This window comes from Lagopus leucura, unplaced genomic scaffold, assembly GCF_019238085.1.
Source record: "Lagopus leucura isolate 7727_CA_CO unplaced genomic scaffold, USGS_WTPT01 Super-Scaffold_73, whole genome shotgun sequence".
Classification (NCBI taxonomy): domain Eukaryota; kingdom Metazoa; phylum Chordata; class Aves; order Galliformes; family Phasianidae; genus Lagopus; species Lagopus leucura.
Genome location: NW_024962252.1, coordinates 89676945 through 89700306, shown reverse-complemented (window position 1 = coordinate 89700306; position 23362 = coordinate 89676945). Strand labels below are relative to the sequence as shown.

The following is a 23362-nucleotide window of genomic DNA, read 5'->3' as shown; positions in this document are numbered from 1 at the left end:
GCAGCCTGGGAACATTTGCATCTTCCCAGCCATGTGGTGTATACTCCTCATAAGCATATTTTGGGAGAGGTCTGGCTCCTAAAATAGTTTGGTGTTGCTGTGGTGGTTGCAAGTGGTGATTTCCTTTTAAGTTCTTACTTTCTGTTCTGACATTTTGAGGACAGTAATGAAGGATGAGAAGTGGAAAACAAATTAGAAAGCTGTCACGTATGGGTGTTTATAATTGCACTTGTTTGGCTCAATGGAAAAAGCCTTGTCCTTCTGGAAGTCAGGGAGGATTTGGCAACGCGTTAAAGTTGGTGCCAGTAGCTTCCATTGCAAAACTGGATATTGGTGATATGGCTGTGCTTAAGGCAGATAATACATACCCTACAGAGGTTCTAGGACAGCATGTGCATAACCATGTGTGCCACTGAGGGTTTATTCCTGGGAGCAAGTTGGAAGGTGAGAGGCCTTCACTCTAACAGGTATGATTAAGGCAGTAGAACCCTGGGCTTGGGAAGCAAGAGAACTGCTCAGCTGGGTTGAGGCTTTTATCAGGGACGTTGGTATGTTCCTTTTGCTGTCGTATCTCTGGCATAACGTAATTGCCTCTTCTGGTCTATAGGCCATGTCAACTCTGTCCTGGGTATCTGCTTCCTGTGCCTGGTCTCACTGGGGAGCAGCTCTTGGCACTGTCAGGATTCACAGGGAGAATAATATTGCTTTTTCAGTGGCTGAGAAAGTACAAGGGACAAGACAAATAATTTATCAGTTGATGCAGGGCATTGCTAGCTGGAAACTGGATCACAGTCTCTTAAAGGACTAACAATAACTGTTTTGAGCCCTTTCCTCTATATGGGGAAGGGCATATGGAACACATCACCAGTCAGCAGGCTGTCTTCCTTGAAGAGCAGGGTTTGCAATGTGAAGTCAAAGCCAGGGCTTCTTTCTTTTGTGGGCAATCTGCTCTGACTTTACATATCACTCCATGCAGCAGGCCCCTGTGGTTGCTGTAAAATGAGAAACCTGCTGCCCACATAGCTGCTTCACAACTGAGGTTTATTACCTGTTAGCGCTTGAAGAAGCAGCGTTTTGACTTAGAATCTGGTAGAACTTGATGCTGCTACCCATCAACACAAAGGGCTACAGCCCTGCCTTTTGTTTTCTAACACACATTTCTCTTCCTCTGTACTTTGCCTCTTGGCATCTTACTGATGTAACAGCAACTTGAAATTTTACATCAATTTCCAATTCTGTTTAAAAGAGTAATAGTCAACCATGCTGATGTAGCGAGATGTTAAACTGCATCTACTGTTTCATGGACTAAATGTGAAAATTAGTGATAATTGCTAACTAAAGCTTCTTGAAGATTTTTTTTTTAAATGTGTGAAAGGCTGTCAAGTTGTCAGTCAAGGTGAGGACTAGATAACACACCACTCCTCTGACAGGTTCCCCCTTTATATTAAACACCACCTTTGCTCTGCAAACTTCAGCTGCTCACAATTTGCCCTTTAATGTTTACTTTTCCCATCCGCTCTCAGAATTACTTTGTTAGTGTGAATATACCTGTGCAGCACAGTACGACAGATGTAATAGTCATTGAAAAAAATCCCCATAAATGAGGTTAGCCTTTAACATCATGGTGTTTGTTAGCACTTCTCCAGTGGTTTGCTCTGTCCCTTGGTGATACACCCACCTGCCCTTGTTAAAGCTGATGAGCAGTGGTATTGGCAACAGTTACAAAAGCACCTGGGGCCCAAGGGGCTGACTTTGAGCATCCTAAAGCTAAGCAAACGTGAAGCTCTGACTTGTGCGAACATTTGGGGTCCTTACAGTTTCTAAAGCTTTTTCCTGTAACTTAAGGCATTGTTTCTTCTTTATTTCCTTTTGAAGTATGAATGAAGGGAAGATTGGAGATTGTCTCTCAATCCCCTAAATTCAGAGGCATAGATTTTTCAGAGAAACTCTTGGAACAGCAATAATAAAAGCAGAGTTCTGTGCCATGCTGAATAGCATCGCTTCACCGTACAGTTCTTAAAAATGTGTGAAAGATGTCAGGTTGTCATTCAAGCCAAAGACTGACTAATGCACCGGTCTTTTCATGATTCTGGGTCTAAAGCATCATGAAACAGAACCTACATCAACTCCAGGCACAGGTGACATCGCAAGTAGAGCACTACAAATACACAGAAACGGTGCAGTGAAGAATAGTGAGACACCCTAGATCATTCCCCCACCTCCAACAGTGTATGTAGATTGAAAATCGTTGTGCTACCCATCACTGAGGAGATCTGGTGCTAACATCTCTGCAGCAGGATCCTTTGCTGAGGGGAAGCAGAAGAGGGAAAGTTGCCCCAGCAGCGTGCCCGTCCTGCTGGAAGAGGAAATACCAGCACTGCAAAAGGTCCAAGTGCCATCTTGATTTTGATATAACATTCTGAAGTGCTGTGATGTCATAGCAAAGCGTTACAATCATCATGGCAAATGCTGAGAAAAATAAGAATATAGAAATAACGTGTTCCCTTGTCCTGCAGATAAATCAACGCTTAGCCTTTGATCTCTCATTGCTCACTAGCCTGGAACATAAATCCAAGGGTTTATCATTAAGCTTAACGGGTCATAAAATCTGGGCTATTTTGGAGGTAGTTGCAGAGATTTGCAGCCCAGACAGAGAGCGGGCTCTAAGCTGCTGGGGCTTGTGTAACTAGGTAAATAGCAAGCTTCAAATAATGCTATAAAGCTATCAAATGTAATAACTAATGCCATCAGCAAATGTTCAGGGAATGCAGCGTTGCTGATTACAGACTTGCCTGTAACAGCTGTGAGGGGCTCTGGTTCAGAAAGACCTTTTAATAACAAGTGTAAGTTTCTTATGCTTTACTTGAGGTCAGGTATGTGCAGATGACTTGGTTCATGTGTTTCTGTGTCTTTTATTCTTCGACACAGCAAGGCTTTTTTCATCAGGGGCCTGAGAGAGCAAGCAGCAGAAGACCAGGAATGGGCTGCGACTCAGTTACTTTGTCATTGCAGTTTAAATATTTATGACAGCGCTTCACAGCGTGCTAGTAAATGTGTGATAGCCTATTATGTAAAAGTAATAAAATTTTAGAAGCAGGGGACTTCACTACTGTCCTTTGCCAGTAAATCTGTGCTGCTGTCCTTAGGGAGGCTGTGTGAAGGCCGTGCCTTTTTTCCCCCCCTTGTTTTTCTATGTGAAATGTGAATTAGCTGTGGTTACTGGTATTCATAATCACGTGTTTTTTCCAGTTGCTGTCCATCATTTACTCAGACAAGACTGGCTCAGGTCAGGTTCCTGTAGAAATGGAGAAGAGCTTGTGCTGAAGGAAGTCCTCAGGGTCTGACCCTTCTGAGGAGCAGGCAGCTGGGCTGCAGGATGGCAGACTGGCTGCAGGTCAACAGTGGGTCTGTAGGATGCGGGCAGCCTGCAGGAGGGCATTTCAGCTATGAGTTTTTTGAGTTAGCTAACAACTCAGACTTGCTCTTTGGGCTTTTGTTTGTTGTTATATGAAGACCATGGGTAGCTGAGGATGCTCGGTGTACCAGGTGCTTTGTGCTTTGCAGCCCTCCTGCCAGCTCCTCTCACTTCAAACATTTGAATTACTTGATGGTGAAATTTGCCATCTCCTGCATTATGCTGACTATGTTGGGTTGAAATTTCTGTGAAATGATTCACTTGTTTCCCAGAAGGATTAGCAGGGAGAAGGGGCTATTTACTCTTTGTGTAAATTTTAATGATTTTAAAAAGAAACAACAATGCCTCTACATGAAAGCAGGAAGAGCAAGTGTGTAAATTGAAATTGTCAATAGTATCTGCATGATCTCAGTCCAAGAATTAGCTGGGTCATTGCTTCTTTGAGCTATTTTAGCATGAAGAGTCAAACTGAATTAAATTGGACTTGTGCACTTAAACTGAGATGTGTACAATAGTGCCCAAGGAGTCAACGAGAGATTTCATTCACCCCCTAAAAAACAGATGTTGCAACCCTGTGGTTAGTTACATTTAAAAACTGCAGAAGAAAGTTAAAGCTAAGATGATTTGTACTTGGCATAAGAGTGTTGTCATCATCCATTGTGGCTTTCCAAGCAATGCAGTATGTGCTTGGGAAGATGTTTTGGTGGAGATGTGTGCCAATAAAACCTGGCCTTGGAAGCACGTGGAATGAGTCAATGAGGAAGGAAGCTGCTAGCACTAACAGCACAGCAGTGTATAGCAGATTCTGAGGGTGTGCATGATGCCAGTGGCAGCACAGGCGCTCTGCAGGACGAGAGTGAGCTCTTTGCACAGCCATGGAGGAATGAAATGTGCCACAGGTACCAGCTGATTTATCTGATCTGCACACGTATATGCTTACAAAAAAAACCTTGACAGTTATCTAAGTCTTTACCAAAGATATCCCAAGGATGCTGCATGGAGAAATGAGACGTGCCAAAATCAGGAATTGACAGTAAGAGTTGGTAACTTTTAATTTTGGACTATTGTGTGTTCAGGCAGCTGTGTGCTATTTTTACGCAAGACTGAGGATGGCACAGTGGTTGCTTCTTCATTCCCTATCTTTCAGCATCCACTGGTGGATGCTGTTCCAGTGGCATGGCAGAGTGAGGCTGTGACCCACAGGCCACCATCCCTTCTCTCACACAGGTCTCTTGGGATGAGGTGCACAGCCAGGTGGGCTCTGTGGTCCTTCAGCTCCCACACTGTAGGCTTTCCTCTGTTGCAGGTTTCAGGAGGATCTTCCGGAAGTCTGGTGATGCTTTAATTCATTTGATGCAGTTCAGAAAGTAGAAGCTGCAGTGGGGCTTGTTGCTGTGCTGGATGGGTGTGCCAAGGATGCTGGTGTATTACCTGACTTCATGGCTCTGGCACCTCAACAAGCTTCAGTTTCGGTGCAGGAATTCTGTAGACATTTGTCTTTAATGTCAGGCCTCAGGAGGCTGTCGATCCCCTGCCTCAGCTGGTGCTGTGGGGTCAGGGCCTGAAAGTCTCCTTGTATTTTCATTAGGTGGTGGGGTGCATGTGTGTAAGTTGGTTTTGACTTGGAGCTGCAGGGTGAGGGTTGCATGAAAGATATCGTAAGATGCGGCTGGATCTTGGCTCACTCCTAAAATGTATCTGTCGGTTCCAAAATTCCCCATGCTTTTCTCTCTGCCTCTTACATTTCTTTTTCCTGAGAAAGTACTGGCTCTTTCTGAGTTTGGCTGCTTTATATAGGCTCCTTCTCCTCCTCTTGCTGCTGCTTCTCCTCTGCCCCAGTTACTAAAAGCTCCTCTCACAGATGCGTCATTATCTTCATCAGCAGAGCTCTTGTTGTCTGTAGGCTGAGAGCAGAGCCTGCTCGAGAAGGGAGAAATGTCCACACACCTCCCTTAAGATTTCAGGTGACTGTTAGTTGTTCACTGGTCAAATGGGCATCTTTTTCTGTCAGTGTTTTTGCTGCTCCTCTCTGGCGGGGCTTACCCCACACTGAAACAATGGCTCATCTGAATCAGCGGGTGAGAAACAGGCCTTGCAGTTGCTGTAGCCATCATGTCGTGATTTTCAGAGTAATCAGTGCCTGGGGTAAGATGAACAGCTCTTCCTTGCAGAAAGTTTACAGGTGGGCTCAACTTACCCCATCCTTGGTGGTTTTTAAGGGCGCAGCCACAGTCTCAGGTGGGCTCCCTGCTCTCTGCTGCCCATAGGGATCCCTCAGCCAGCGTGAGTTGGTGGCACTGGTCAATGCTTGGAGAGAGGGTAGCTATGAAGAAAAACCCTTAGACCAATGCCAAGTGGCAGTAGTATGAGTGACTTTGCAAATTTGTTTTCATGTGAGCTAGGCTTAATTGCTTCCATCTCTGTCAAGGGGGTTGATCTAGATAAATTCATTTATTTTCCTGCTTTTTATTTCCCATGTTTGTGCATAGGAAGGAAGAAACAAAAGGAAGAGGGCAAATTAAGTGAATGCTGCCAGATTAATTATTCCATCTCATTTCAACTCATGTTCATGAACCTACGACTTTGGATGGAATGTTCAAAATTATCTTTGCTCGCAGTGACCATCTTTCCATCTAATTTAAAATCATTCAGCTTCTCAAGGAGCAATTATGCTCTTCACTAACAACTGAAAAGACATGGCAACATCAGAAAAACTGATTATTCGAGCAGTCTTTCTTACATAAAATAGCTAGCTAATCTCCCTGCTCCAGTCATTGCATACTATTGCAAATGTCTTCCTGAAAGTGAACTTCATTCTAGGTACGGTGGCAGTTTGCTTCTCATCCTCGATTGTTCTCTGTGTTTGTTCTCTGTCACAGTGATGGTTTGGGGGCTCAGAAATTTTTTTTTTGTCTCTGTGGTTGTTCTTGCATTCACTGCTCTTTTTATCCTTTGTCTGATGAAAGTGATGTGCAGGGAAAGAGAGCTTGTGTCCTGCTTAGAAAAACAGGGAAATCTCCAAGCTCTTCTGCTGCTGTGACTGTTGCCTTTGAGGCAGTCAAGTTTGAGATTCTGCAGGAGTACAACTACTGATGGGTGCAGCTGCCAGAGCGAGGTCCATTTGCAGGTATCTTATTTTCTTGGCAGCATTCAAATGTTCAGAAAAGGGGGGTGCAAAATCTACCAAGGTAGACTCCCTTTTGAAAATTAAAGTAATAATAATTCTCAGCTTTTAATTTTTCGTTGTATGTTTTTAGGTTGCTGTAACTAGTGCAGTGATGCACTTGAAGTCTTGCTGTGAACAAAAGAAAACACATCTTATTTGCAAAGCCAGGAGTGCATGGTTAGTGTAATCAAGAGCTTAACTCGCTAATTAAATGGCTGTTATTTGTTCCAACCCAGTTATTGCAGAAGAATGAAAGAGATTTAAAAAAAAAAAAAGTATGGAAAAAAAAATTGAAAGTTGCAGTACACTGTTCAGTAGTATCTGTGCCTTTCTCTGTTCACCTTTCCAGTATCCTCCTTGGAAAAAAGAGATTGGAGTGAGGGTAAGGGCTCTTTTCCCTTCCTTTTTGGCTCCTGTGCAGGTGTCTGACCTTTCGTAGTGGAAATTACAGCTTGCCCCAAAATTGGGGTGGAATGAGCAGAAGCAGGATTTCCCAGAGGCTAAGTTGAAATTCAGGCAGAAAGACTGATTTTTTTTTTTTTTTTTGCCAGGTGGAATTGACTCTTTTAGCTCTTGATAGGGACTTGAGCCCACTTGGTCTTACCAACCCTTTTGTAAATTCCTAACGCCTCTCGGCAGTAAGGCATGTCTATTCTTTGGCCTGATTGCTCTCCATATTAAAAAAAACAAAACAAAAAAGGCAGTGAGTCATCGGTGTCCATGCTGCCTCCAGGAGGAACATACTGCTGACATTGGCATTTATTCTTCCTTGCTGGGAGAAGCAGGAGGTTGAGGTTGATGATTCCTTCCTCTTGGCTCTGAGGTCTGCTTGTTGTTTTCGAGCATGCTTTTACACTGTCCTCTTTCCTCAGGTCTGTATGTCTGCGTTTGCTGTCTAGAGAGCACCTTGAACACAATGGCTACTTGTTCCTTACTTCTTATTCTCTGTACTGCTTATTAATCTGATTTTGCTGGGGTCTGCATTTTTTTTTGCTAGTGAGATGTGGGGGGCTTTTGCTCTGTTGCTTCTGCCCCCTTTTACCTTCCTGTGCCTACACCTCTGCAAGGCGTTCCTTTGCTTTGCCTTTGCTTGGGAGTCCCCAGCAGCATCATGCTGCAGTCCTTTCTCTACATTGCCTGGTCTCACTGGGAGGATCATCAATATTTCATCCCCTGCAGGCTATCAGCCTCTGTGAACAAGCACTATGGGTTATGTACAAAAATAAGCCTCCTGGTCAATAGTAACAGTGCTGGTACTGCTAAGTAAGCTGCATCAGAGCCCCAGGCACACGCAGCCAGAGCCTGGCCCTAAGCACTGCCTCAGTGTGCCGTCACGAGTATATCTGCTGGTTTTGGTTCCCCTCTCCTTCTCTTAAGATTTCTTCACTATTTTCAGCTTAATTATGCTGAACATTAGGATGATGGTTACAGGGAACAGTTCATAATGCTTTCAAGATTTCTCTTCTGATCATGGAGTTAATGGAGAGGGAGTTGCTGTGTGTACAACACTGAGATTGCTGTTTGCCCTGTGAGCTGCTTTGTGTTGAATTTTGCTGTTTTGAAAAGGTTTCTTTTGACTGAGGGGCAGACATGTCTGATGTCAGCAAGTTCAGGTTCTGCAGACACAGGCCACTGAGATGGTGAACCAGTCAACATGAAAGTAGTTGGGATTTTCCATTATGAAGGAAGAGCCAGAGGACGGAATCTTGGTCTCTGCTCAGGTGGCTGTGCTGCCACATCTCTGCTGTGGTTTCTGAAATCGAGCATGGTATTGCAAAATTCACTGAGGTTGGCACAGTTACCTGTTGAGCTTTGAGCATTCTTTGATATACAGCACTGTCCCTGCTCTGCCGTTCCTGTATAATTTGCACTGTATATTTTATTCCTTAAAAAGTTGTGTAGTACTCATTTACGAACAGCCTGTGTGGCAACGTGCATCCTTTTAGTGCTCCTGCTCATCATTTGGTTTTTCACCCCGAGATGTGCTTTCCAGTTCTCTCTTGTTCCTGGTCTTAATGTTTCAGTGTAATGAGCTGAGTTTCCCAAACCAGAACCATGGTCCTGCTTTGCTTAGGGAACGCTGCCCTTCTTCTGTAAGGCTTGACCTGCTCCTGGCCTCTGCTCAAGTGACAGCATTCTGGACTTCCTCCACAACTGTTCGTTGGTGTTCTGAGCTTCTTCAGTGATGTTATGCATCAGCTATAAATTGTGCCTGCAGGCTCCTCTCCTTCCATGTGCTGCTGCTGATAGCTGGGTGGTGGCAGGCTGCTGAGTTCTCTGCAGTAGTTCCCAAGCACAGAAGATTGTCCCGGATAAAGGCTGTGGTTCTCTGAGGCTCCTCTGTTCTGGATATATTTAAGCAAATAGAATATTCATAGTTTTAGATAAAGTTAAGGGAGAAGAAAGGAAAAAGGTTTCACATTTTGACTGCAAATACTTAAAGTCAGTGCAGCCCTGCAGCACTGAACATTAAATTCCATAACTTTAAAAAATATATATATATATATATCCATTTTAGTTGAGTCTACAGTATGAAAGATTAGGAGTTAAGAGACAATTTTCATTCATTTTGAAAGTAACATACTTCAAATGTAATCCTTCAGTGCAGCTGCTGCTTCTGCATCTCTCTGTAAAAGGCCTTTCCCATGCTGAAGAGCAAAGTAAAGATGTGGGCTGCATGCTAATCCACTTTAAGATGCCAAGCTTCCTTTCCACCCAAGGGAAGCTTCCTCATTGCCATCTCCTAGACAGGTGTTTGACTGTCTTTTATTGTAACACTGTGCAGGTTCAGGTAATATAGGGCTAATATTTAAAATGAAGCCAAAACAGACTGGTACATGTAAAAGGCTGATGGCACTGATGGTGCTGTTGTGGCAGCCGGAAGCTGCAGGAGAATGCTCCTGTTATCTATGCACATTGCTGATGGTAGCTGCAGTAATAGCTATGGGTACCTATTTCCTAGGGACTGGAAAGCCATCTTGCAGAATGACTTAATCTGAAGATGCTAATAAATTGGTTATGCTGAAATTTTGAGGAATCCAGTGATGCCTGAGCTTTGTTACCATTCATTCACGCCAGAGGGATTACTGTGAGGGCATGTTGTGTCAACTGTCAGCACCTGGAGAGTTTGGCTGGAATTAACATGAGACTTTACTGTCTCCTTAGCCCCCATTGTGGTCCTATCTGTTCTAGAGCCTTTTCTCTCCTGGTTCTTGTTGCCTTCCTTTGAGAAAAGTGCCTGTGTAGGAAAGCCCTAGGTTAAACCTCCAACTTGTCCTATTCTTCTCTTTCTTTCTGAGAGCATTTCTTACAGTTGGAGCTTCCTGATTTTGAGCTTGCTAAATGATATCCTATCATTCAGAACACATCAGCCATGCCTATAATATGCAATCTGATGCCATTATTCTCTAGAATTCATCTTGCTTTTTTTCCTATCTTTATACAGCGCTGCAGTCTGGGTGCACTTCTCACTTGTATTTAGTGACTTATTAAAGTTTATCCAAGTCATGGATTCCCAGCGGATGTTCTGAGCTTTTTTCCTTATTTAAAAACATCATCTAAATTCAAATCAGGAATTAACACAGTTCTGCAAATGACATTCACCTCTCTGTAGAAGGACCTGTATTAATCCTATGCTCTGCAGCAGAGGCATATCAAGCCTTTTTTGGGGACTTCTATAGGGTTTAAATGAGCTTTACAAAAAGCAGAGGCTTCTGCAATAGGTAGAACTGACACTGCCTGCTTTGGGCACTGAGCATAAGTGAATCAGAAGGTCTGTGTTAGGGGCTGTGTTAGGACCTGTGTTAGGAGAAGAAGACAGGGTAGGTACTCTGCAAAAGCTTTCTGGGTCACTTTGTGATGGAGTTAGCAGTTGCAGGAAGGACCTTTGTACAATTCTGTTCCTAAACCACTGCTCCACTGCTGAAATCCTGCCTCTGCCAAGCCAGGGATCGGGTCCTTGTTTTGCAGCTCTAAGGGAACTGGTGTGATGCAGAGATCTTTAGTCTGGGACCTGAAATATGAAATATGGTTCCAGTTGATCTTGTTCCCATAGAACATTCTGGAAATCCTTATCTTAATTATTGGAGTTGGTTTTTTGCCTCCTTACTAGTTGTCATCAGCAGTGCATGCTGCCTATATTGCATTGCCTCTGTATGGCTGAGTGTTCCTTAGACTGAGAAGCCCTAAGGTAGCTCTCAGGACAAGAGAAAGTTGAAATACATCGTACTACTCTGAAAAATATGAACCACAAGTAGATATATGGTAAGATCATCTTCAGTCACTGCAAATGTTGTAGGGCTTTACTATAAACCTCCATAGCTTTGAGCCATCTCCATAAAGTTCTCTGTATCTTTGTCCCCCATAATTGTTCTGAGAATACTGTGATGGTGGAGCAGCCAGCCGGTCTTGTTTTTCTTTGTTAGCTATTTTTATTTTACCTGGGTCATTACTTATCAAAGAACTCTGCTAACATTTGAAATAAACATGTTTAAACATTAATAAGTAGCATAAGAGATGCTCATTTTGATGCTGTGTGGGCAAACATCAGATGATTTCTGGAGTAGAAAAAAGGTGGGAGCAAACATTTTCCTTTGTGCTTAATATCCCTCAGTAGTTACTTCCCAGGCAGAAAGGTGAAGAGGAAATCACAACAATCAAATGCCCGTAATGTTGCCTCAGCAAAAACCCAACTGAGCCAACAAAGGTGTTGGTTCCCAGCAGCTGTACGAAGAGTTCCCTATACACTGCCTGGCTCTGCCACGTATGAGTGCTGCTGGCAGCCTGGTGCTGCTGAGTGCTGCCTTGAGCCAGCAAAGAGCAGGTTGGTGTTGTGTGGCATCCAGGGAATGAAGCTTTCACTGCTTTATTTGATAGCCTCTTCCAGCTTAACAATTCATGGTGTAAAAAGGCTTTCCTCACCAGCTCTTCATAACCTTCAGCTTTCAACCATGATTCCTTTTATTCCATATTAGAGATAACAAAGCTCCTTTTTACACTGTGTTTTCCTTTGTGAAGGAGTTTTACACTGTAATCACAATACTTCTCAATCTTCCTGTAAACAGGCTGAACAGGTTGAGCTCCAAATTTCTCATTGAGGCATTTTTCTCCCATCCAGTTATTTTTAAGGCCTTCTCCCATATCCTTCCCGTATTATCAACATCCTTTGCAAAGACTGACCCTGGAGGTGTCTCTGATGTACCAGAGTCCACCTCATCAGCTGCAGTGTAAGGGGCTGACGTTCTCCCACCTTGTGAGTTGCATTTCCATTTCATATGGATGCAGTTTAAGGACAGTGTGCCCTGTGACATGGGGACAATGTGCTCTGAGTTCCTCAGTCTTTCTCTTGAGGCTGTTTGTTACTGGCTTCTGCAGCAGGTTCTGATGCCTTCGCAGTCTTGGCAGTGCGCAGCAGTTTCCTCTTTTTATTGCTTTTTAAGTGATTAAAAAGAAGGAAGAAGCCTGACAGCGCAGAGCTGTTCTTGGGGAAAGATGGGCTACTGACTTAACACAGGTATTCCCAGCACTTTTCCTTCTTTGCAGGCTTTCTGGTTTGGTGGCTAAGCTGAAGGTCAGTTCTGTGTCTCCAACCTTGCTGCAGGGGATGCTGCAGGGACCACTTGTTATTTTAAATCTCACTATTTTTCAGTTGTCAAATTCCATTAAGGGAGGGTTTATAATTTCATTGGAGAAAGTCAGTGGCTGTACAAAGCCTAACGATGTGAGCTGTTCCGGGATCTGATGAGTGTTTTCAGGCTTTCAGCACATTTATCTTCCTTGATTTTGGCAGTAATGGCAATTGTGGGGTGTTTTAATCCCTTAGGTCTTGTAAAAGCTCTTCAGGCAGATGTTGTCATGGGCTTCCTCTGTTGAGGGTGAGGAAAAAAAGTAACAAATGTCCCATGAATTGATCTGAAGCCACCTCCTAAGCAGGTAAGCATATGGGAACTTGGGTAGTGGTGCTGACCTGCTGCTTGCTGTGTGCCTGGCTCCTGTGCAGTAAACTTTGCAATTTGCAAAGGTGATTGCTCTTCGCCTGACATCTCATCCGCTTTCCTGCTCCGGTTAATGATAAAAAGCAACTTTAAGTACCATTATACTTATGTCTTTGAGGCTCTGTGTGACTGAGAAGCCAACTGGGAGGATGGATGTGTCATCACTGGAGTAAACCGTATATCCTGGGGAGTTTTAGCGTTGGTCGTGGGGGTTTTTTGTTTCATTTTGTTCTGTTTTTAGTTGTTTGTTTTTTCCCACTGTTGCCATTTCTGGTGGGCCAGCAGATGGAACTACTCACAGGACCTTATTTATCCCTGCAAAACCAGTTGCTGCTGGGGTTGGGTTTGCATGGATTCCTGTGCTTTGGACCTTGTTATGAGCGTAGTGCTTGTCTCATTGGTGTTTGTTTTTGAGGTTGTGTGTAATTCATACCTGGTTCATTCAGGCCAAGGTAATTGTGGAAGGTACAGCTCCAAGTTCATATTATCTTCTCTGGAAAAGGAAAATGCAGGTAAAAGCATAAGCAAAAGATAATAAAAATTTTCTTAGGCAAAACAGCAGTAGGTGAAGGCGACCTGTGTGCTCCCATGTGTTGCTGTCGCTGCTCTAGCAGCACTTGCAGCTCTGGAACACGCTGTTGCCCTCTTGCTACCTGAAATCCGACATCAGTAGCAGATGGCAAGAGATGAGACCTGCTTTCTGGGTGTAGTAGGGCAGCCTTAGAGACTTCCCAATGTGCTGCCTGCAGCTTCCTCCACGTGTGAAGCCAGTATTGCTTCAGCCACATGAAGGCTGGATGAGGCCAAATGCATGTTAGCAAGCAGCTGTTTGTGCAGGAATTGCAGCAAACGGGAATGCCTGAGGAGACAGCAAACCTGGTTTCTGCACGGTGCTTCAGGAAGTGCTGTGTGTGCTGGGAACCCTTTGGAAATGAATATTTAATGCAGAAATAAAACAATTATATGCATGTGTAAATGCTGCGTTTATCTCCCTGCTGCCCTTTAAGGGTTGAGTAGTGATAAGCCCAGGGGGGCTATCATAATTATCACTCTACTGACTTGGCTAATAAAAAATCAATTGCAGTGAGATGGTTTTGGGCTTTCCTTCATTTGCGGTGTTGCAAGTGTTATCCCTGTTTCAGGCATGTGTCTGCAAGGAAGAGGGGTTGGTTTTGAGTCCAGCTTTCTCCCAAAAGTGGAACTGCTGAAAATGATGTTTTTGTGAAGCCCTTTGCTCCTTGGCAGTCTGCAGAAACACTGCACATGAGCAGCAGCCACTTCCTTGGCATTTCATGTGTCTTGCACCAGAGCACGAATGGGTTGTAAAGTTTATCTGTGTTCTGAGAGAAGCTTGCCTGTATGGAAAGAGCCAGCTCTGGACCAAGGGCAGCTCACTTGTACAGGAAAATTTCCTTATGCTGTGCCTACAGTTGTCACTGTGAGAATAAAGGTAGCTAATGCCATGCCAGGGAATACAAAAGAAGCTTTAACGTGTATGGGAACGTTCTTCCCCAGTGCAGAAGTTCTCCAGTTTTAATACTGCACTGGCTGGTGTTGCAAGTTCCCATCCTGTTGGTGGAATGGCATCTTTGTGCATGAGGTGTTGCACATCCCCAGGTCCTACAGCCATGGGGCTGAGGGAGATGGGTGGAAATGAAGCTCTAAGAATGAACCAGAGTGTGATATTACCTTTCTGGGAGCCAATGGAGACTGAAGCCTTCATTCAGTATATGTGTTTTCACCAACTTGGTTAGGCAGAGTTGTGTTGGTGTGTTTCCTAGGGGCAATGTATAATTTGCTCATTGATACACTGCCCTATTTAGACAAATTAGACCTTTTAAACACCAGTCCTATTAATTAGTTTTGACTGCATTGCATTAATTACAGAAGGGGTAGCAATGTTTTAATTATAGAGAATGGTTGCCTAATTTGAGGAAAACAATCAACACATGGTTTCCAGTGAGGGTTTATCTCTGTCTTCAAACATGGTTCTTAAGGCATTACCATAATCTTGTGGTGGCAGTAATTATGTCTGTTACTGGGTGGGAAGGAGTCATAAAAAGGTGCAAAATTAGCACCAGGGAGCACAATCTTGGTTTTGTACATTTCGTGAGGATGGGGTGCCAGTGTGGCTGTGTCCCAGGCTGGTAGGGGTGGTGGATGCAGATAGGCTGGCTGAGTGAAGCAGGGCTGTCCCCTCCTCCCGTTGGTTAGAAATGTGACAGAGCAAATCACTTAATCGCTTCAGTAAGAGTTGGGGCTTTAAATACCTGAAGTCACTTGGGCTCAGTTCCCACAGCTTCGCTGCCTGCCCAGACGATGCTGCGGTGTTCTAGGATTGGGAGAAGTCTCTGCTTCAGCCCCTGGCAGGAGCTGTGAAATCCACACCTGTAGGTACTGTAAGGAAACGCAGTGCTAGCAGGGTAATGGAGCCCTTCCATCTTTGCTGGAGAAACTAGGCATCTCAAACATGCTGAGTGGTTTTGAGGCTGAGTACAGTTTTGGCTGCAGCCAAGCTGCTACTGCCTTTGGCCAGCTTCAGACCAGCTCCATTTGGGCAGCTCGGCTGGGAAGGTCCTGCTGCCTGGGCAGGCACCTGTGCAAATGGGCATGTTGCAGAATGCTTGCCTTCCCTGGGAAGCGGTCTGCGGGGCACGTAGCAATGTGTTCATTTGTTGCAGCCCAGACAGAGGTGGTGATCCCTTTACTGCCCTGCATGTGTCCTGAAACTGTGTTAACATACCGTATCATGGCACTGTAGAAAGTCAAATCTCTTTTTAGCCTGTCTTCCTAAGGAGGCTTATGTGATCGTGCTGTTTATATCTTCATCCCTCCCTTGGGGACCTTTTGAACCCGTGGGCCAGGATCAGACAAATGCATCAGCAGAAGGTGTTGATGATAGTGCTGGCCATGCTGCAGGGACCACGTGGGCACAGCCACAGATCTGCTTGGCTGGAGCCTGCTCTGCTGCACACAGCGACTAGGGACTAGCAGAGGGCTCATCACAGCAGCAATGGAAAGGCTTTCTACAGCATTGTGAAAATGGGCAACAATCGGAAGAAATGGGGAAGTTGCATTCTAAATTTTTGCATGGTGTATGTCCAGAGAACACAAAAATTACAAGGATCTCGATAATGAATGTTGTTTTTCAAGACTGCGTACCTTGGGAAGGTGGGATGGAGAATCTCTGATTTTTGTTATTTACAAAAATTCTCCAGCAGATTTGACATTAGAGAAAATATAGAATGAAGCTGAACCCACAGGTTCAGGCACAGGGAAGTTGATTGAAGCTGTGTGCATGTATATTTACACGTGCATTGATGTGTACATGCACCTGTGTGTGTATGTATACACAGGCATGTGCTGTGCAGAAGTGTATTTCAAGCCGTGCTCGTGGCAGAAGGAGAGTCATTGTCTTCATTCTTGAGCCTGAGAGCAAGTGAGAGGAGAAATCTCACGTGGAGCTTCCTCCTGGGGGGGAGGCAGGTATGTTTGGGGTAACTTGGCAGCTGAACAAGGCCTGGCTGAGATTCTAAACCTGGGAGCTCATTCAGGCCTTGTGCCTCTTTCCTAGGGATACAGAAGTGATCCCCGCAATCTTGCCTGACTGAGGAAAGCAAAACCACACCCTCTGGGTTATATCTCATGAGTAAAACACTCGTCTAAACTGAAGTCTCTCAGCAACAACCTCAATAAACTAAATCCTTCCCGGGGAGAAAAAGATAATCATATGGAGAGGCCCAATATCCCCCTGCTGTGCATCTGTCAGTCAGCTGCCCGCAGGGAAAAGCGGCTGTGCCATGATAACCCTGTGCAGAGGGAAGGGGAGCAGATGGGCGGGGGATTAAAGCTGCAGCAGGAAGAGGGGAATTGGGACCGGCAGTGCTGGCAGCCCTGGTCGCTGCTGGTTTATGGGGGGTATGTGGAATGGAGCACAACTAGAGACTGCCTGTCCTGCATGCTTGGTTACAGTGGGATGTGCATTAGGGACTGGAAAGTGGAAACAGACATCTGATCTGCTTCACATAAGAGCTCCCGCTCCTCTCCTGTGACTAGGGTGGACATCACTCCTGCATCCATGCTCCAGGGGCTGGCACACACCTCTCACTAGTGCTCAGCCCCAATATGCCATGCCCAGCAACCTTTCCCACTCTTCAGCTTTGCCGTGCAATCTCAGTCCCAGCTCCACCAAGCCCCTTCTTGCCCATCCTGGCACCTCCTCATCTCCTGGAGGGTCAGTAGCTCCTCGAGGAGATAAGGAGAGAGATGTGTGTTGACAGAAGCTCTCCCTCTTACTTAGAGGAGATGATGCACCGCCTCTATTGTAGCCACAAGAAACAGCTCTCATATTGCTGTTCCACATTAATTAGGAAGAAGTAGGAAAATTTGGAAGTACAATCTGTCATGGCAGGTCCCAGGTGTGCATGGATGGGAATGAAAAAAGAGTTAAGCAGTAGTTGTGTCTGAATGCCTGATGGAGGCACTCTTCTGGTAACACTGAGAGATTTTAGCATATTAAGGGGGAGGAAAAAAGTAACTTCTTCTGACTTGAGCCATCAGAGACATCAAAGAGCCTTCCTGCAAGCATGGCTGAGTTTTGCGATTTGGATCTGGGATGCAGGCAGGTGATGGTCAGCAGTTACTGCCTGCCTGCTGAACAGATGCACAGGCTTAGCCAGCATGGACAGTAATACAGATTTCCAAAATTTTTCACTTAGCTGTGATTATTCTTTGAGATACATGGATTACAGTAAGGAGCACATGGGACGTTTCCATGCCTGTTTGTCATGACCAGCATGCATGGCTGGGGGAAATGGCAAGCAGAAGGTGCACCCCCTGGTACAGACTTGTTTGGGTGACATGCAGAGGTGTCAGTATGTATATGAATGTCTGATGGCACACCTCCTGCTGTGGGGCACTGCTAGTGAGATCTGCTGTAAATGTTTTGATGACATAGCAACCACAGCATCACTGGTTTGCCTGATTCTGGCACAGTTTTCCTGCTCTCACTGTCCTGAACGCAATTAGTTGTATTTCTGCATAGCTTACACAAACTATTGAAATACCTTGATTAAGAAGTTGTTCATCTTGACGTAATTTTTACAGCATGAACAGTATGAACGCAGATGTCTACTGCTGGTAGTTAAACAGATCCACTCGCAGAGTATTTGATGTACTAAACCAGCATATTTGAATTGCTTTCTGTATAAGGCGTGTAGCTGCTTCTCTGCATGGGTTTGTAACAAGAAGGGGTCATCTGTCGGACATCGTAATTTTCAAGATAGAGCAAAAAAGAAAAACCAGTTAGTGTTTATATAGGCAGAGCTGAAAATTTTTGTTACTGATTTCTAGGGCACAGTTCTGAGCTCACTGCAAACACCGTATTTCTGGTAATTAAAACCACTGCCTTTTCAGGAAGAAGTAAAATATCCTAAAAAAATACCATATAATGTCAGCAAAAAGGCAGTGAACCAAGCTCTGGGATGCCTCAACTCTTCTTAATATTTTGTTTGCGTTGGTTTTTGGTCATGTTTTTTTAGGCCTTGGATTCTTAGGGACCTTTCAGGTAACAGTGGCAGTTGCTTCTGTGTACGCCTGCAGTGTACTCTGACCAGCTTGATGGTGGTGACCTGCCATTGCAGTGATCTGCAGGGCCGTGTGTGTGGCTCATCCAGGTGTCACTGGGAATGAAGACTGCTGAAAATATTCTCCTGCAATGTCCTTTTTGTATGTGTGTATGTGTGTGTGATTTATACAAGCACTTTATTGAATCCTTTCATTCCTGAATATTTTCACCCTTCCGGCACTAACTCTGCAGTTTTCCTGAAACTTAATGGGAAAAAAATATCCTAAAGGTAGATGTTTTTCTGCTTGGAAAATCTTTGAAGCTAGAATTTACCCTGCCTTGATTTTCCTGCAGTTTTTCTGGTTGACTTTGCTCATGGACTTGAGTCTTCCAACTGTCCTTTTTCCTGCTGGCACGTGTGCCAGATTTTGGTACTTGAATAACTGAATTATTCACTCTAGGAGTTTCTGGACTGGCTTTCTCATTATTCTCATGTGGTTTATTATTTTTGGCCTATTAACTCTGATAGGTGTTAAATTTAATTATAAGAAATTGAACTTGATTATTTAACCTTAATTAAGGCACTGAGTCTCCATTCCTCAAATTACTTGAGAAAGTATTACAGTATTTCCTTTCTGTATAACCTACATTGAGGAGTGTCAGTGAACTGAAAAAGAAAGGGAGGGCTCGTTGCTTTCCTGAAGTGCATGTTAGTGCAGCCTGGTGTCACAGGTGGACATGCTGCAGTGGAAGGAGTGCTGCACCTCTGGGCTGCCCCACACACCTGCTGTGTGATCCACATTTGGGCACGTGGGCAGCCCTGCTCCATCTTAAACACTGGCAGTGCTGTGCCGTAATAAAAGCCTGCAAACGGGATTTCTTATCTGAAAAATAGCCTTCCCGGTTCAGGATTTTGGGGTCTACTTATTGTCTCATTCAAATCATCTCATGCCAAGTGTGTGGGAGAGACGTTTTCCTTGAGTGTGGCTTAAGATTCAGCTGGAGTGTATGGGCTCTCTAAACCAGTATTTTAAAGTTATAGTCCATCTTATTTTATCCAAGAGCGATGGGTTTCTTTTCAAAGGATTGAGCAGTTAGGGTATGCAGATTTTCATCTTTTTTATTTAATTTATATACCTTTCTATGTGGCACGTCATAGACAAGTCCTTATGAGGTACCACAAGTCTTTAGTAATATAATTTAATTACTTGGAGTGAATGATCCATCTTTACTGAGTGGAACATGTGACAGTTACTCTGCCTTGGTGAAAGGACAAATTAAGAAGTGAATAAAACTACAGGGCTTTTGGGGAGTTGGGGTCCCTCAGCTCAGGTAGTTGGGCAGAAGGGAGATTCTGGAGGTGGCTGTGGTGGGGACTCTCACACTGACAGCTCTCAGGGATGGGCCGTCCTCCCACAGTTCTGTGGCTGTGAATTTTTAGGATGCTCTGAAGCAGGTTTATCCATGACTGTGTGTGCCACAAGCTTTCTCAGTTCTATTTCTTGTATCAATTCCTGTGTTTATTGTGCTAGATGTTTCCCAAGTGCTTTCTCCAATGCTTGTGTAACGTTCACTGTTTTTCTTATGTTAAAGCATCCAAAGGAAACAAATACGAAAATTAAGTAGAGCATTTTGTACCTACGATAGAGTTCCTCCCTTAGTCTGATTAAGCCTGATAATTAATCTGGTTTAAATCTTGAGTTTGCCTCCCATGACACCCAGCAAACTGCTGCTTCCCACCCCATATGATCGCATTGAACTTAATTAGCATGTGGGGAATGTGCTAGAGAGCTTTGCATTGTCCAAGTTAAAGTGAAGCACAAACATGTGGAATTTCTCCCTAAAGTAACACATTGCTTCTAAGGAAATGAGAAAGTGATGTAAAATGCATGGCTGGTTGGTTCTCCAGTTGAGTAAGAAGTGGTTTCTGAAGGACATGAATTATGCAGTAAGTCATTTTTAATATTAGTTTCACTGATGCTTTTTAAAGTGGCTGTGGCATTCTGAAAATACTCTGAATGCAGCCATAGCAATGGCATTCTGAAAATATGTTACACAGTCAAAATTTATGAAAAGAGCTACCCCCCCAAAAAAGACACTTACCTTCTTGAGTAAACCAGTGGCAAATTAAGCAACTTCTTGCCTTGGAGAAAAAAATCAAACGTTGGTCCTGTGAGCTTTGGTACTTGCATTGCTTTAAGCATAGGGTTAGTCTTATGGGTAAGATCAGGGTGTAAACCCCCTCAGCCTCAGACCTGAGCTGTATCTCAGAATTTGTGACCTCCCTGTGCAATGCTGATATGAGGAGAGGTGGATTCAGAGGTCTGAAATCAAATCCAGACTCTGAGGGAGATGTAGACAAATCACCATGCAATTAGATGGCATTTATCCAGATCTTTTCCCCGCTCTGCAGTGTTTGTGTAGGAGGTGAGTCCCCCCGGGAAGGACTGCACCGCATGTGCAGCAGATGCAGCTCTTGGCCGGTCGCATCAGCTAAGTAAATTTTGTAATGACTGGGATGGGTTTGGCTCTTTGACATCAACTAAGCTCCTCAGAAGAGATGAATCAGCATAATTCCTTGGTGTTGCTGAGGTTGTTGGTGCTAAGAGATATGGTTTGTAAATGTATTTAAAAAAAATCCTGTGTGATGCCAGCAAATAACCAAGCAAAAGGTATTCTGGGCCAAATTTAGCAGTTATTTGAGCTTCAGTGATGTGCAAAAGCCTTGTGTCAATTGAAAATCTTTTCCCTGCCTGCACAAGCAGTCTTTTTGCCCAGTGTTCTGAGTTTTTCCCTGTCCGTAGAAATTCCATTGCTCACTGAGTTGATTGTTGCTGCTCAGTGGTTGAGTTGTCCGTGTAACTCAGGTGAGCTCCTGGTGGCTGCTGGGAGACTGAGGTATAAGCAGTGGGGCCTCATCCTGCAGGGTGCAGGAGTCAGTATTGGTTTGATGATGGAGCTAGAGTCATGAATCTTGCATTGGCCAATGGTGTAGGGCCATGTTGGGTTTGATGCTGCCAGAACCAGAGACGCGTCTCCTCTCTGTTAACTTTGGTGAGTATGAAGTGTGCTTCTCTGTTCTGGGATCTTGAGCAGAAAGCCTGGAAGGATGGCCATCTTTCTTGGCAGAGGTGCAAGGAGAAGCTTGAGTTGTGCTGCCAAAGGATGGCTAGCCTAAGTCTCAGCCTCAGTTTCTGTGGGTATTTCAGTGTTGGAAGGAGATACATAGACATCAATACTGTGGTGATGTTAAGCACATTCCTTCTGAAGGTCCTCTTCTGAATCTCTGCTTTGGATAATACCCTGAAGAGATCTGGACCTGCTTCTCCCACCCTAGCTGAGCTGTGTAACCATGCAGCCTCTTGACATGGGAAGATTGTCATCACCCTTTTCCTTCCTCAGTAGTTTTTATAAATAAAGCCTGCATTTTTGAACAGCTAAATCTGTGTGCTGAATTCAACCCAAGGCCATAAGTAACTTCAGATCCTCCAGAACTGTATTTATGACAAGTACACTATTTCTGTTTTCATCAGACATGTGACTGATATTCCTGTTGGTCTCTCTTGGCTTCTTTTCCATAACTGTTTTCTGATTGTTACCAACAGGAGTTCTTTCTGGCTGGGCTGAGTGCTTGCCCTCACAGGAGACGTTTCTTCAGCCTGCAGCAGTGGTGAGCTCCGACACACGCTGGTCCCGTGGTTTTCAGTGCTGTGGGATGAGACCTCCTGGTCAGCTCAGCCCCAAGGTGGGTCCCTGCTCAGCTATTCCTTCGTGATTTCCCCAGGGCCTTTGTCATGTATTTCTCCTTGTTTGCCATGTCTGTCCTTGCTCACAGCGCACCCTCCTGCATATCCAGATCAGCCATGGGTTTCTGGATGTCAGCCGCCGTAAGTGGTGTTTCTGTTTTGAAAGGGAAGGTATTCAGTGGCAAGGAAAACATTTACTGGTGGAGAGTTCTAGCATCTGCAGTCTCTGCTTGGGTTTCTGGTAACAATTTCAATATCTTTGCCATAATAATATTAAACAGGTACTGTTGAGTGAAGGACAGTTATAGAGTGTTGGATTTTGTTTGCCTAATATTCACTTCAGGCTGCCAGTGAGAGTCATTCTGCTGATATTTATGGTATTACAACTGAGCGACTCCTTTTAAATCAACAGCAGTAACACAATGTGAAATGAGAGCAGCGTTTGGTCTGGCACCCAGCACAGCTCCCGACGGTTTGCTCTGATGCTGTAGGTGGTTGCAGTGTTTTTTCCACTCTTGCAGAGATTCCTGCACAGCTGCGCTCCCCGGCAGCCTGAATTATGCCCTGGGATTTATGGAGCTGAACAAATGATTGTAGAAAAGCTATACACTTCATTACGCTTGGGCCAGTTTTCGCAAGCCAGAAGGCAAATCCTCTCTTCTCTACCTGTGCTCTGTCTGTGCAGCTGTTGTGCATCCTCGTTGATGGTCTGAAAGTTGCAAGTGATGGAATGATTCAAGGAGCCCAATTCTCCGTTGGGAGTTGAACTTAATAGAGGTCTAGATCTTGCTGCATTTTCTCACTGGATGTGACTTTGCAGGGGAATGCAGCACTGTGTTGGGGACCAAATCCAACTGAGCGTGTAGAAACAAGCTCAGTTCCCGTTAGAGAATTTCAGGATGTCCAGGAGCAGAATGGTTCTCTAACATTATGGTTAAAGTCATTTTTAATTGCTTCTCTTATATCTGTATGAATGATCAGAACTCAGAGTAATGAGAATTAACACCACTGCCATAAAATTAAGATATGACTCAGAACTGAACCTTTGGCTCTTTTGTTAAGTTCCCAAGAGGGAAAGGAGACTTGTACCTGCAGTTTGGCTGGGAAAATAATGGATTTAATCACACAAAGCAGCCAAAGCAGGTTAGTGGCAAATGTGTGCAGTTTTTTCTCCTCAAAATAAAAACTGGTAAAAATTTCTGTAACTTCTTTCAAATTTGCTCAGTGTTTGGTCTCAAAACACATTTCAGGAAGGAAGCAGAATACTTAGTTTCATCTCCATTAGCAGCTTTGGTAGCCTGGAAACTGAGCTGGTGCTATTTGAATTAATGAAGTGTGCAAATTAAAAGTTTTGTCTAATCCTTCCACTATATCAAGTGTAACTGAAGTCCAAACTGGTTGTTCATCAACAGTAGGTTTGCACAGATGTTGCCATGTGTGGCATAAGTTAGCCCACAGGAACTTTTCTGGTGGTGA

General features: G+C 44.3%; 1 protein-coding gene across 2 annotated transcripts in view; it reads left to right on the top strand.

The window, feature by feature from the left end:
• PAK5 (p21 (RAC1) activated kinase 5) overlaps positions 1 to 23362 on the top strand; it is an 88872-nt gene that overhangs the window by 5531 nt on the left and 59979 nt on the right. For both annotated transcript variants that reach the window (XM_042884350.1, XM_042884360.1), the window contains exon 2: positions 21746 to 21885. The gene's annotated coding sequence lies outside the window, so the exon portion shown is untranslated. The remainder of the gene's footprint in view (positions 1 to 21745; positions 21886 to 23362) is intronic.